Below are 15,824 nucleotides of genomic sequence, written 5' to 3'. Positions count from 1 at the left end.
TCTTTTTCTAGCCTAACTGCTCTGGCTAGAAATTCCAGCACAATGTTGAATAGCAGTGGTGACAGGTGGCATCCTTGCCTTATTCCAGATCTTAAAGGGAAAGTTGCCATTGAGTACAATGTTAACTGTGGTTTTTCATATATGCCTGTGCTGGTTTGAAGGGATGCATGCCCCCTAGAAAAGCCATGTTTTAATCAAAATTCCATTTCATAACAGTAGAATAATCCCTATTCAATACTGTATGTTTGAAACTGTAATCAGATCATCTCCCTGGATGATGTGATTTAGTCAAGAGTGGTTATTAAGCTGGATTAGGTGACGACATGTCTCCACTCATTTGGGTGGGTCTTGGTTGGTTTATCGGAATCCTACAAAAGAGGAAACATTTTGGAAAAAGAGATTCAGAGAGGGCAGAGCAGAACAACATAGCCACAAGAAGCAGTGTCCACCAGCCAGCAACCTTTGGAGATCAAGAAGGGAAATGCCTCCCGGGGAGCTTCATGAAACAGGTAGCCAGGAGAAGAAGCTAGCACATGACGCTGTGTTCACCATGTGCCCTTCCAGATGAGAGAGGAACCCTGACTGTGTTCACCATGTGCCTTTCCAGGTGAGAGAGAAACTCTGACTGTGTTTACCATGTGCCCTTGCACTTGAGAGAGAAACCCTGAACTTTATCAGCCTTCTTGAACCAAGGCATCTTCCCCTGGATGCCTTTGATTGGACATTTCCATAGACTTGTTTTAATTGGGATGTTTTCTTGGCCTTAGAACTGTAAACTAGCAACTCATTAAATTCCCCCTTTTAAGAGCCATTCCGTTTCTGGTATATTGCATTCCGGCAGCTAGCAAACTAGAACAATGCCCTTTATCATATTGAGAAAGTTTCCTTTTATTCCCACTTTTTGAAGTGTTTTTGGAAAACACTTAAAAGGCCAAATGTCTTTTCTGTATCAATTGAGATAATCACCTGGTTTTTCTCTTCTTTTTGTTAATGTGGTGTATTAAATTAATTGATTTTCTTTTGTTGATTCACCCTTGTACACCTGGGATAAAACTCACTTGATCATGGTGTATAGTTACTTTATTGTGCTGTTGGATTTGATTTGCAAGAATTTTGCTGATGATGTTTGCATCTATATTCATTAGGCACATTGTTCTGTAATTTTCTTCTCTTTGTAGTATCCATATCTGGCTTTGGTATGAGGGTGATGTTGGCCTCACAGACTAAGTTAGGTAATGTTCCCTCCCCTTCAATTTTTGGCAGAGTTTGAGCAGGATTGATATTAATTCAATATCAATTAATTATAATTGATATTGAATTAATCAATATCAATTAATTCTACCACAGGTGGTAGAATTCACCTGTGAAGCCATCTGGGCTTTTCTTTGTTGTGAGCTTTTGAGGACTGATTCAGTCTCTTTTACTTGTAATTGTTGTGTTAAGACTTTCTATTTCTTCTATAGTTAGTTTTTGTTCATGTGTTTCTAGGGATTTGTCCATTTCATCTAGATTGTTTAATTTGTTGGCATACAGTTGTTCATAGCATCCTACTATGATCATTTTTATTTCTGTGGGGTCAGTATTAATTTTATTTGCATTTTCTCTCTTTTTTTTCTTTGTCTAGCCAAGGGTTTGTCAATTTTATTGAAATCACAGAACCATGTTTTGGTTATGTTGATTCTCTTTATTTTTTATTCTCAATTTCATTTGTTTCTGCTTTAACCTCTGTAATTTCTTTCCTTCCGCTTGTTTTGAGATTATTTTGTTGTTCTTTTTCTAGTTCCTACAGGTATGCAGATAGGTCTTTCATTTTAGCTCTTTTTATTTCTTTCTTAATGTAAGTATTTAGGGCTATAAATTTCCCTCTCAACCCTGCCTTTGCTGTATCCCATAAGTTTTGATATGTTGTTCTTGTGTTCATTCATTTTGAGATATTTGCTGCTTTTCCTTGCAATTTCTTATTTGATACACTGATTGCATAAGATTGTGTTGTTTATCCTCCATATATTTGTGAATTTTCCAGTTGTCTGGCTACAGCTTCATTCCATTATGGTCATAGAAAATGCTTTGTAAAATTTCATCTTTAAAATTTATTAAGACCTTTTTGTGACCCAACATATGGCCTATCCTGGAGAATGACCCATGCACACTTGAGAAGAATGTATACACTACTACTTTGGGGTGCAATGTCTGTAAATGTTTGTTAGATCTAGCTCATTTATCTTATTATTCCAGCTCTCTCTTTCCTTATTGATCCTCTGTAGAACTTCTATCTATTAATGCAAGTGGTGTACTGAAGTCTCCATTATTATTGTATAAATTCTCCCTTCTTTATTGCCCGTGTCTGCTTCATGTATTTTGGGGTACCACGTTTAGGTGCATAATTACTTATAATTGTTACTTCTTCTTGGTGGATTGTCCCCTTCATTAATATAAAATGCCCTTCTTTGTCTCTTATAAAACCTTTGCATTTCAAATCTATTTTGTCTGATATTTAGTACAGTTACCACAGCTCTTTTTTTGGTTACTATTTGCATGGAATATATTTTTCCAGCCTTATACTTTTAACCTATTTGTGACTGCATCTAAAGTGAGTCTCCTGCAAACAACACATAGTTGGATCATGACTTTTTCATCCATTTTGCCAATCTCTGTCTTTTGAATAGGAAATTTAATCCATTAACATTCAGTGTTATCAATGTAAAGCAATAGTTGCTATCTTTTGGTTTTTAAATGTCTATCTTTTTTTGTCTTTTTATCCTTTTTTAAAAATTGAATCGAATTGAATGAATTTTTTGCATGGGCAGGCACCAGGAATTGAACCCAGGTCTCTGGCATGGCAGGTAAGAAGTCTGCCACTGAGCCACCATTGCCTGCCTTCATTTTATCCTTTTAGTTACCCTTACTGATAATCTTCATTTCTTCACACTACTCCTGTTCTAGTTGGAAAGCTGCTGGAATGCAGTATATCAGAAATGGAATGGCTTTTATAAAAGGGAATTTAGTAAGTTACAAGTTTACAGTTCTAAGGAAGTGAAGGTTTCCAAATTAAGGCATCCAGGGAAAGATACTTTGGTTCAAGAAGGTCGATGATCTGGATTTCTCTCTCAGTTGAAAAGGCATATGGCAACATCTGGTAGCTTTCTCTCCGGGCTTCTTCAATGGCTTCCCTGGGGCTCTGTTCTGTTGGCTCTGTTAGTTCTAGCGGCTGTAAACCTTTTTACAAAATGGCTCCCTCTTAAAGAGGGAGTAAGCAACCCCACCTTGAATGGGTAAAGACACATCTCCATGGAAACCATCTAATCAAAAGTTACCATCCACAATTGGGTGGGTCATATCTCTATGGAAACAATAAAAAAGATTCCACCCAGCAATACTGAATGAGAATTAAATGATATGGCTTTTTGGGGGTAAATAATAGCTTCAAATCAGCACAGCTCCCAACCATTCTCTCTTGTCTTTCCCTTTAAACCTGAAGGACCCTCTTTAGTATTTCTTTTAGGGCAGACCTCCTGTTGTTGAACTCTGAGTTTCTGTTTAACTGTGAATATTTTAAAGTCTCCCTCATTTTTGACAATTTTGATGGATAAAGAATTTTTGGTAGGCAGTTTTTTCTCTTTCGGTACCTTAAATATATCATAACACTGCCTTTTCACCACCTTGGTTTCTGATGAGAAATCAACATTGAGTCTTATCTGGCATCCCTTGTATTTGATGAACAGCTTTTCTCTTGCTGCTTTCAGAATTCTCTCTTTATCTTTGGCATTTAACATTCTGAATAGCATTTGTCTCATTTCTACTAGGTTTTATTCTGTTTTGAGTACACTGCACTTCTTTGGCATGTACATTTATGTCTTTCATAAGAGTTGGGAAATTTTCAGTCATTATTTCCTCAAATATTCTTTCTGCCCACATTCTCTTCTGTTCTCTTACTGGAATACCCATGACACATATATTTGTGTGCTTCATGTTGCAACTCAAATCCCTGAGACACTGTTCAATTTTTCCCCATTCTTTTCTCTATTTGTTCTTCTGCCTATAAGATTTTGATTTTCTTGTACTCTAGCTTGCTGATTCTTTCCACTGACTTTTCAAATCTGCCATTGTATGTCTCTAGTGTATTTTAATTTCTTGTATTGTGCCTTCCATCCCTATAATTTTTGCTATTTTTCTATTTATACTTTCAAATTTTTCTTTATGCTCACATGTCTTCCTAATATCTTTTATATCTTTAGCTATACTTTCCTTCATTACCTTGAAGTGATTTAGGAGATTTGTTTAAACTTCTTTGATAAGTTGTTCCAAATTTTGTATCTCTTCTGAAGTTTTAATCTGTTCCTTTCACTGAGCCATATCTTCCTTTCTTAGTATGGCTTGTAATTTTTTTGTTGATATCTAGGCATCTGATTATCTTGATGAGTTTACTCTGAGTTACTCTCTTGCCTAAGGTTTTATTTTTGATTGGCTTTGTTTTGATACTCTTCTTTGATGCTTGGTTCAACTTAATTCTAGACCTTTAGAACAGCCTGTGTTTAACTGATCATATTTTTTCATTTTGTCTTCATCTTGTTCTTGCCCTGGAAGTGTCGTACAATTTTTGAGATTGCACTTTATGTGCAATTGTTCCACCTCTAAGAGAAAGCTTCCCTTTCTCTGTTACTTCTCTGGGAATCTAGATCTGTTCTTGTGCACAATTTTCTCCCCAGCTTCTCTGATTTGTTTAAATTATCTCCCTCACTCAGTGCTCTGTTTCATTTGCACTTTTCAGTTTTGGGCACCTCCTGTCTTGCAGCAGTTCAATTTAACTCCCCGCCCCCCCCCCACACACACACTTTCCCTGAGGCTTCTCTGCCTCCAGTTTCTGCCCCATTAGTATATTCCACCCTGGGGAAACAGATGGCATCAGTCCAGAAAGGTGACACTCCAGAAAAGTAGTTTTGTGTTTAGGTGGTCTGGCCAGCAGAAACTGGATTGAGTAAGTACACCATTTTCCTGTAGTGTTTTTCTTTCCTCCTGTGGGCCCTTATGCATTTGGCTCACTCAGGTAGCTTGTGTTCTGCCCTGGGTCTCTCTGAACTTGGGATCTAGTTGCCTGGATATGTGTGGGGCTTATACACACTCCTGAGAGGGGCTGTAAAAATTGTGACTACGATGGGAGGGAGGGATCCCATCATCTCTGTCTCTAAGGGACTCCCAAGCTTTGGGATTGAGTGAGGGGAAGAAATGGGACTGGCATTTCAGGATGACAATTTCCTAAATTGCATTTTCCTTTTTCTTTGCTTCTGTATTTGTGGAGTTCTTCTCTAGCCTCTACCATCTTTCAGAGTTTTAAGCAAGTGGGTTTGGCCCTTTTATTCACTGAATTCCTGGGGAGGTTTTTTTCAGGGGCTGTCTTACATTGCCATGTTGATGATGTCATTCTATTTGATTTTATTTTTTTAGTTTGAAATAGAAACAATGCTCTTACCTTGTTAAAAAATGGGAGCAAAATTCCTTTCAATGAGTCCATCCAAAGACAGTTCTGGTCCTTGTGTTAGTTTATTAATAAGATTAGATCTCTGCTTACAGATTTCCTGCCACAGTTTCTACTGAAGCAATGTTCAAGTATTGTGCTGCTGATTGATTATTCCAAATAATTAATGAAGACTTGGGGCTCTGATTATGACACAATTCTCTCTATAGGAACACATCTGCTGGAATGATAGGGTCTTCTAAAGCATCTATGACTCATGTTCTGAGAACTGATTGTTTTCCTGAAATTTTCAGAAAAGAAATGCCATCCCTTCCTGACTTTGGCCACAGTTCTATTCCCTTTACGTCTCCAGCTGTCATGTGTTGGGTCAGCAGGCAGAATGGGAATGACTTTCCCAGCTGGCCTGGATTTGCTTTGTTTTCCATGTGTGTACACAATTGGGTACAGTTCACAGATGCACCGTGTATACTGTGGAAGGAAAAACATGCATGAAAAAAGGTGATCAACAACATACTTCACTTTAATTGGCATCCTTGTTGCTCTGGACCTTTTCTTGAGCAGCGAGTGTTTATTTGCAGCAATGGCTTAAACTGAATTCGGATTTTCTCTGCAATGTCAGGATACGTAGTGACAGTTCCTGTCTCAGTAAAGGAAATGGGAATGTTCTTCTTATTTCTGCCATTAGTTTATTAGTTAAAGCTCTGTGGGAAGGAAAAAGCTGGAGTGAAGAGGAAAACACAGGAGGAGATAGGAAACACACACACTAAAGAAGGAGTGGGAAGAAAGCGCCGAAAGGGGTCCTGCTTGGATTTTCTTGGTCCTAATCAAAGCTCTAAAACAAAACACTCCCTCACTTCTGGAGCAAGCACTGGGTCTAGGGATTATTCTCTTAACTTGATCCCTTTCCTTTCTCTTTCCCCTTCTCCCAGAGTTTAGATTGCTAAGGCCAAGACACACCTGAAAATGCAAGGGTGCCTCCAGCTTCTTTGGAACATAAATTCTGGGTGCCCGCTGTTTCTCTTGGCTTGGCTTTCTCTGGCAGAAGGGCCTCCATCTACACCTGGAAGACGGGGGTCGAGAGCTAGTGCATTTTGGAAGTAGTCAAACACTAGCATAATGATTATATTAGGGAGTTCTCTCACTCACGTTGGCCACAGTAGTGGCTACGAAAGCACAAAGAGCTATTCTTCTTTTTTGGATTCCTCTACAAATCAAATCAGTGTCCACTCTGACATCCAGGCGCATGAGGAGAGCATAAATGTTGGAATATGGCTATTGAAACTCAGGGTCGAGTTTATTTAAATCAAAAATCAAAAGTGATTTATAAAACTTTCAAGTTGGTGGGCAGGAGAATCAACTTTTTTTGTTTTATTTTGTTTTAAATGCAATTTTATTGAGATAGAGTATATATTCACTTACAATATAATCATCCAAATAGTACAATCAGTGTTTCACAGCATCATTATTTAGCTGTGCATTCATCATCACAATAAATTTTTGAACACTTTCATTATACCAAATACAATAAAATAAAAGTAAAAAAGAACAACCAAAATATTCCATAACCCCCCCATTATATATTTATTTTTGTCTGTTACTTTTTTCTTACTCATTTGTCCCCACATTGGATAAAAGGAATGTCAGTCACAAGGGTTTCACAACCACATGGTCACACCTTATAAGCGCTATAGTTATTCAATCATCTTCAAGAATCAAGGCTATAGGATTACAGTTCAATAGGTTCAATACTTCCCTTTAGCTACTCCAAAACACCAAAACTGAAAGGGGATATCTATCTACTGCATAAGAATAACTCCAAAATCACCTCTTGGCACTATTTGAAATCTCTCAGCTACTGAAACTGAATTTTGTTTCAATTCTCTCCCCCCTTTAGGTCAAGAAGGTTTTCTCACTTCCACAATAACAGGGCCAGGTTTGTTTCCTGGAGTCATGTCCCACGTTGCCAGAGAGATTTTCACCCCTGGGAGTCATGTCCACATAGTGGGGAAGCAGTGAACTCACTTGCAGAGTTGGCACAGAGACAGGTGCCATATCTGAGCCAAAAAAGAGGTTCTCAGGGGGGTGATTTTTAGGCATAATCATGCCTAAGAATTAAGACTTAGCTTCCCCTTTGCAGGAACAAATTTCATAAGGGCAAGCCCCAAGATCCAGGGCCTGGTCCATCAAAGTGGCAGTCCCCAGTGACTGAGAGAATATTAGATCTTCCCGAAGTGGGGAAGTTTAATATTTCCACCTTTCCCCCCCGAGTCCCTCAAAGGGAATTTGCAAACACTTTTTAATCTTCTGCCAAGATTACTCTAGGATGTATCAGAGCATCCCATCAACTTGTACAAAACAACAAGATCTCACTCCCTAAGAATCAACATTTTGAAAATAGATCTGATGCTGAAGATGGCAGTTCATATTCACTGAATGCTTTCTATTTGCCTGCACTCTTGTGCTGGGTATTTTTCAAACATCACCTCATGCAGTTCACATGAAACCCACAGGCAGTTACTACTATTATCCTAATTTATCACACAAAAAAATAGAGCACAGACAAGTTATGGAAACTTATCAGGGTGATTCAGTAGCTCTTGAATTTTGATGAAATGGAGAAATAGAAAAAAGTATCGACCCCAGTTATTTAAAGGTATATTTAAATGCTGTGGACTTAAGTAATAATTCCTAAATATGATTCTTAAAGATAGATATTTTCTTAAAAATGACTAATTAGGTAGTTAAAGGTAAAAGAAAATGCTATTTATGCTGTTTCTTAGAAAGAAGAATGTACCTACCATATTAAAACAAAAAGTGGTCAGAAAAAAACTCTGATCATATTTTCCTTATTTGGAAGCCTTTTTTTTTTCCCCTGCTTTTCCCATGTATCTGGCAAATGGGGCCCAGTCACTCATAGTCATAACCCACAATTTGCAAGCCTCACAAGTAAACTTCAGTGAGTTACATGACCCCGTTCCTAGTCCTCTAAAATCTAAGAAATGGAAATCAATGAAACCTGATGTTCCAAAAACGCGTAGGCAGGGAATGCTGATCTAAAGATAATCGCAATGCATTTCTAATCCTGTGAAGAAGAAAAAATTGTTTGCTTATCCCCCTGCCCGTGCAGATGTCATGCAGCAGACTGCAACAGTGTCTGCAAGAAGGCTAACTGCCGAGTCTTTCATTTAATGAAAACTTGGAGAAAGCAATTCAATTCACTGCAGGGACTGCTTTATTCTCCATTATGATTCTTTTTTAATGAGAAAGATGATTGTAAGGATAAACTCTATTCCTCTGAATTTTTACACTAATTACATACAAAGCACCATTTTGGCAGAAGGGGACTTATCTCCTTCAGGCAATACAGTTATCATCTTGTAACCACCCTTCAATCTCCCACATGAACACTGGAGCTGCGTGCCAGGAATGAGTATTGCTCTATGCCAGCTCTCAGCATGGATAGATGAATGCTTAAAGATTTTCAGAATTATCAGTCAATATAGACTCCAGATAAACCAGAGAGACAAACCCTCTCAAGCTCTTTGAAATGAAAGAATCAGAAGGGCATCCATTAATGAAGTATTTGGTTAATAGGGAGGGTCTGATGCATAGTTTGCATGTGTATCTGTGTGTATGTGTAAGGTTATATGAAGCAGTTTAAGATGTTATTAAGAGAAGAAGATGCTGCATATTTATGCCAATTTCCTTCACTCTAAATGCTATTTTATTGTGCTAAGTGATACTGTGTAAGGTATCACTCTATTTGAGATTCATACACTTTAGTACAAACAGGATATGCCTAGTGGATACTATCAGTTTGATTAAGACTGTTGGGAGACTCAGTTTGGTGCAGATTCACCCTGTAAGCACTGCATATATTATGTAATGTGTGTTTTTGCAATGTTTAATGGATTATGACTGATAAATAACAGTTCATATCACACTAGCAAATTCCTGGGAGTAAACACATTTTGAGAAACTGTACTCATTGCTCTAGTCTGAAAGGATGTCACAATGAAGTGGGAAGTTTTAATGGTGCCTCCTAATATCTTAAGTGACTTTGAGGGAGTAATTTACATTAAGGAAACTCTGGGCCCAATGGTATTCATTCATCATAGTAACCACAGCATAATGGTAGACAGCCAGTTAATTTTTTTTCTTTCTTCTTTATTTGTTTGTTGAAGTATACTTTATATGCAATAAAATCACCCTTTTAAAATATACAGTTCAAAGAGTTTTGATAAATGTAGGTGATGATGTAATGTCTATAACAATCAAGATACACAGAACATTTTCCTCACCCCCAAAATTTCCCCTGTGTCAGATTTTTCTCCTTGTCTCCATCTCTGGTAACTACTAAGCTATTTCATGTCCTTTCGTTTTTGCCTTTTCCAGAACATCACAGATACGGAATTATTCAGTATCTAAGCTTTTGTGAATGGCTACTTGTATTTAGCATAATGCTTTTTAGATGTATCCATAGTGTGGCAGGTATCAGTAGTTGATTTCTCTTTATTGCTGAGTGGCATTCCATTAAATGAATTTGCCACAATGTGTTTATCCAATCACCATATGATTGGCATTTGAGTTTTTTTACAGTTTTGGGTCATTATGAATAAAGCTATGATGGGCATTTGTGTATAGTTCTTTGTGCAGACATTATGTTTTCATTCCTCTTGGATAAATAACTAGGAGTGCAATTGCCAGGCTTCATGGTAGGTATATGTTTAATCTTATAGAAAAATACCAAACTATTTTCCAAAGTGGCTGCACCATTTGGCATTTCCACCAGCAATGCATGAGCGTTCCAGCTGCTCCACATACTGGCAGGTAGTTTTGCTAGAACTAGGGTTCTAATTTTCTCATATTTTCTCTACCAATTTCACAGCATGATATGTGCACAGCACTCCATTCAAACCCGTTCTTCCCCCAACCCAGCAACATATACATAATTCCCATAAAAAAAAATCTATCTATCAAACATTCATCTTAGAAATCACTGAGGAGCAACCTTCTGTAGAATGGGGGCTGAGACTCCCCAATTACACTTAGAAGTAAATATGCAACCTGACAAGGAAAAGGGGTGGAGGTTTGCCAAGTTATTTCCCACAAGGGAGATTTTAAAGAGACTCCAATGACTATTACCTCACCAGGCTTAGGTAAGTGACAGTAACATTTTGCACATGACTCCCAAGGGAATGATAATTCAGTATTCACAAATGTCGAGTGTTCATCCTGCCAATCCTCCATCAGTCCCTTCCCCTCAGTGGTTTAGTCAAGGTTATCCAGAGAATTGGAAACTGAGCTGTGTGTGGGTAGAATTTGGGCTTCTACTCTGAAAAAAATTTCAAGTTCTCATTTAACTTTGTTCACTTGTTTGGCCCATGTTTTTGACTGCCTATGCTAAGCTTTAAAGAGAACTCTGACAAAGCAGGGGCCTAAGATTCACAGAGGTAGAGCAGAACCCACAGAGCTATGGAACAAGACCTCCAGGTGAGGCCTGGGCCCGACGTGCTCTGAAATGCCAGGCACCTTGGCTCTCTGAGAGGCCTATTTTGTTTTTTATTAAGTTCGATTAATTTCTTTTCATAACATAAATATTTTAAATCTTGTATTAATGGTAACTGAGAATTTGGCCTATATAAATGAATGTAGGAAGTGCAGTGTTTCTGCAGAGAACAAATACAAACCTGGCTTAGGTTGGAAAAGGCAACAACTATCTTCCAATTTATGTTTCCCCAACCCTCCTCTACCCTCCAAAGAAGGAATATTTTTTTGGTACAAACCCAGAGAAGAATATTTACATGAAATGCCAGGGTTGTGGGACTGGATCATTGAGTTATGTCCAACTTTTGTGTATAGACAAGGCTGTCATTTTGTATATTTATCTCATTTCTTCTGCCCACTTGAGTGCTCTGAAAGGGGAGGGCTTGGGGGAGCAGAGGAGAGTAGGAGAGAGTAAGTGTTTGCAATACCTGAGCTAACTTCATTTCTTCAGCCTCCTCCTTTAGACCTGAGATTTGAAACTAGACCTCTAGACTTCTGTCACGTGGAATTTAATGTTTAAAATGGTAATATTCCCCATGCAGAGAAAAACATATAGTCCATTTTTCAGTACTCTCTCTCTTTGGAAAATAATCAAAGGGATCATTACTCATAGTGAGTTTTCTTTAAAAATAAGTGCTCTACAAGTACTATTAGAGACTTGTTTCATTTGCCCACTGATGCAAAGAAATATATAAACGATTCAATAAATATTCTAAGTTTTAAGAATTTTCTGGGAAGCAAAATTCATGCAATACTCATCAGATCACTTTTAGCTGGAAGCTTTTCTTTTATTCAAACTTGGAATAACTTATAAAAATAACTTTCAATGAAAAAGCAAACATGTAGAACCAGTAACAGGGAATACTGAGATTGTTTGTACTCCAATAGTGTTCAATGATAGCAGCATTTAATTTTCTTTCAGGCTGTGCATATAAAAGGGAGCGGATACTTCTGATTGTATTCATCCTTTCATTACTGATACCTATCTTTTCAACACCATAACTTCAGGTAGAAAAACAACGACTGTAAGGAAAGTGTTTCCAACACCCTGTTTTACTTACTTTAAGGATTTCTTCACAATCCTTACCTCCCCCAGCCAAGAATAAATTGTTGTAGGAAAAGGAAAAGGAATTAAAGAGAGAAGAACAGAGAAAAATGACAGAAGAAAAAAAGAGGAGGAAATTATTGACTATTTTAAAATTTTGCAGTGTTATATATAGATTCAGAAAGTAAAAACTGCCAAAAGACGAACCATAGGAATCTATTATTTAAAAACTTCTGAAAGTAGGTCTGGAAAGCATCAGGATTTTTGTAATAATAGGTAAGAAAGCTTTATGGGTAAGAAGTTTGACGATTTCTTTTTTCTTTTAATGTCTCCCTAAATACATGTATTTCTATATCTGTATATACACACATACAGAGGCAAGTATGCACATCATAGGGAATTTTGTTCATAATTTTTTTTGGGGGGGGGGGGGTTAGGGGTGGGGGACTGCATGGGCTGGGACTCGAACCTGGGTCTCCTTCAGGACCAGCAAGAATTCTACGACTGAACTACTCGTGTACCCGGTGAATACTGATTTCTTGATGAGGAAGGTATTCCATTTCACCTTTGTTTTCAAAGAGGCTGGCTGTCACATTTCTGGCATCACAAAAGCGAGAATAGCTAGCTGATTGGTCTTCAGTCAGACCCCAGCCTTGTTCTCCTCCCATTTTGTTCATGGTCTTTGAATTTTGTATTTCCCTGATTCCTGATTTCAGCTGGTATTTCGTAGACTTTAGAGAAAAGAGCAGATGTGGGGAAGTCTTTTTTGGAGAATTTTCTGTGCAAATCCCCAAGTTTTTTGAAGCTTTGCGAGACTTTCTTAGTTATATTCCTGCAGCCCTTCTTTGTATGTACGGATGAGTTTGGATTTTAGGAACCATTTTAATAATTACACTTTAAGTGCCTGAACAATTTCTCAAAAGTGGTTACAATTAACCTACTGAAGTAATAGCTATCTAAATTCTTAAACTTTACACAATGTCAAGGAAACTAGTTACTGGAGTGCAATGTTTTAGACAGCTCTATTATTCAAATTCTTTGTTATAAACAGCAAGAATTTTAGAAATCATCTGGAAGCAAGTCCAGCTGCACCAAAGGAGAGGGCTAGACTTGAAATTTTTTCAAGAAACATGTAGGTACTTTGAGAAGACGGTAGTTTGAATTTTTGTAGGAATCAACTAGTAAATAGGGGACACATTCAAAACTCTGGTCTTGAAACTTATATAGGAACCTGCAACTTCAAATTCTTTGTTCATTGGCCCAACACAAATTTGATAGGTAAAAGTCAATTTAACTTTATAGTCAAATTTTGGCAAAGTTTTGTAATAATATCAGTCAATGCTCTTGGAGAACTTGAGTTTATCACATTGTGGTCAAATGTGATGCTCATAAATTTTTGAAAGTTGTATGATTAAACTTATAAAGAAAGTGTTGATTAAAAATGTATTCTGTGTCTAACTTCTTGCTGCTATGTGGTCTTAAAGTGGCATCAAATTAACATGGTGGAAAAGTGATCAAGAGAGTTTACTTCAGCCACAAGGTCAAGCAAGAAAAGGTATGAAGTGTGTTCCCTGAATTTAGCACTTAGGATGTCACCGGTGCCCTTGCTAAGGACTCAGTTTAGCTGGAGTGAGGCTGGTGGAGCTGGTAGAGATGGAGTGAATTCTCCTCCCAGGAAAGCTCATCTGAGGCAGCATGGGAAGAACAGAAAATAGAAGGGTCCAGAACACCTCTGGTTGGTTGATTTTAACAAGTGAGGCATGGATGGAGGGGAGGAAGAAAAACTTCCACATATCTGTGGATTTTCCAAAATAAAAAATTTAATGTGATGGCCCAGCAGAAGAGGTGTTGTCTGTGCCAGAAAAATTAGGAAAACCAATACCTTGCTCAATCCTAACCTGCAGCCCCATGGGGACAGTGGCCAGGGAAGCATGAGGAAGGAAGAGAACCTCCTCTTACTCACACCGGAGCTTCCATTCCCTTCTCTTTGCTGTCTAGTTTGTTCCCTTCCAGATCTTGAGGTACATGAGCAAAGAAATTATTATGTCTCGAACATGGTACTGAATCAGCCTCAACAAAATTAATGTAATTACTATGTTGATTTCCAGATGTTAGCTTAATGCCAGCCTATAAAAGCCTCTAAAGATGAAGCTTAAAACAAACAAACATTCTGAGTAAATATACACCCAAATGAAGATACCCCATCAGATGTAGTGATAATTTGAAACAATGGTTAAAAAAAAAAATCACCAAATAGGGCATTTTAGAAATTGATTTCAGCTCCCACAGATGGTGATGGAAAGTCAGAATTTTCTCAGGCTCCTTTCAAGCTTTGCTTTCCAAAGAGCCCTCAGCGTCCTTGCTTCTTGTACTCCTTGGCCTCTTTCTATTTGGGCCTCCTTCCTACCCACCCCTCCCTACAAAGTCTACGACAAGAGTCTCCTGTCTACACAGCTGTGTCTCACTAGACCTTGCAACCGCAGGGCTGGTTCCTTAGTTAGGGCTTTAAAATTCAAGGGAAAAAACCCTCTTCTTGAAAAGTGTCTCCTGTCCTCCTTCCTGCCTTCATCCCCCCTCCAGCATATCATCCCCTCTTCTGCCTCCTGAGCTTCCCTGAGACTTAGGTGAGACGCAGCATGGGCCCCGGCTGAGGACAGACCTTTACTACACTTGGCTTCTCTCACTTCCTAATAATAAAGCCTCAAGTGGGTTCCTGAGGCTGACTGAGCTTCAGTTTTCACATTTATAACATTTTGGATAATAACATCTCTTTCCTCGGGTTGAAGGAATAAAAGAGATAATTCAGATACCTAGTGGTTGGCATATTATAAAGGTTTAATAAAAGGTACTATCATTGTTATTCACCTTGGATTGAGATTTCTTCATTGAGATTTCTAAACTTTTCTGGTCTCTACCTGTAACATAACTGTGAAATTACTCTCTCTGCTTCCTAGTATGATTTGATATTTTTCTTGATGCAAGTTTTTATTAAATCTCTAGACTGCTATTAAAACCTCAAAGACTGCTTGCAACTCACACTCTAGTGGTGAAGGCTGTTTGATCAAAAAAATCATTAGTGAAGATAAATTCACCATTTTCCCATGAATTTTGGGGGAGGGGGAGGGTAGTATTAGAGTATTAGAAAATTATTCTTAATATTCTTAATTATAGTCCTTGTATTGGGCTATTGTTCTTTTAATATCGATTTATGCATACATCAAGCGATTTTTAAGTCAAACTACACACCTCTCTATTCTTGAAATGTCCAAGCTACACATTCCTCATGTTAATAGTTTCTCATAAGTGAATTTCTAATTATTAGCCTCCCCCATTATTTCATTCTCTTTCTCTGGACTGAGGCGCCAATGGTGAAATTACGGGGAGAACTTTAGAATACCACATTATAGTTCAAAATTACTAACTTTCAAACCACACTAAGGAAACACAATTGAGTTTCATTGTCTACGATTTTTGCTGGGCTTCTCCAGTAGTCTGAGCACCTGGGTTTCAGGTGAAATTTTATTCTTCAAGGTAATTTAAATATTACATTTTTAAAAACACGATGTTAAATTTTATATATGAGCACCAGTAAGACTAATTTTTGACAGCTTCTCCAATACTTTAAGGCAAATCCAAAATTAAACTGGAATTTAGTTTCAACTTGCTCATTTTTATCTACACGTCAAAGATGAAACTTAGTACTGGCCAAATCACTATAAATTAAGAAACATTAGTCTGAACCCAATCCAAGCAAGGAAA

The 15,824-nt window shown here is 37.8% G+C and overlaps 1 protein-coding gene across 3 annotated transcripts in view; it reads right to left on the bottom strand.

Annotated features, from left to right (window-relative positions):
• Nucleotides 1-15,824, bottom strand: part of SLC35F1 (solute carrier family 35 member F1) — a 430,621-nt gene that overhangs the window by 168,852 nt on the left and 245,945 nt on the right. The window lies entirely within an intron of this gene.

This window comes from Tamandua tetradactyla, chromosome 5 (genome assembly GCF_023851605.1).
Source record: "Tamandua tetradactyla isolate mTamTet1 chromosome 5, mTamTet1.pri, whole genome shotgun sequence".
Taxonomy (NCBI): domain Eukaryota; kingdom Metazoa; phylum Chordata; class Mammalia; order Pilosa; family Myrmecophagidae; genus Tamandua; species Tamandua tetradactyla.
The sequence above is the reverse complement of the archived record's forward strand: the minus strand, read 5'-3'. Positions and strand labels throughout refer to the sequence as shown.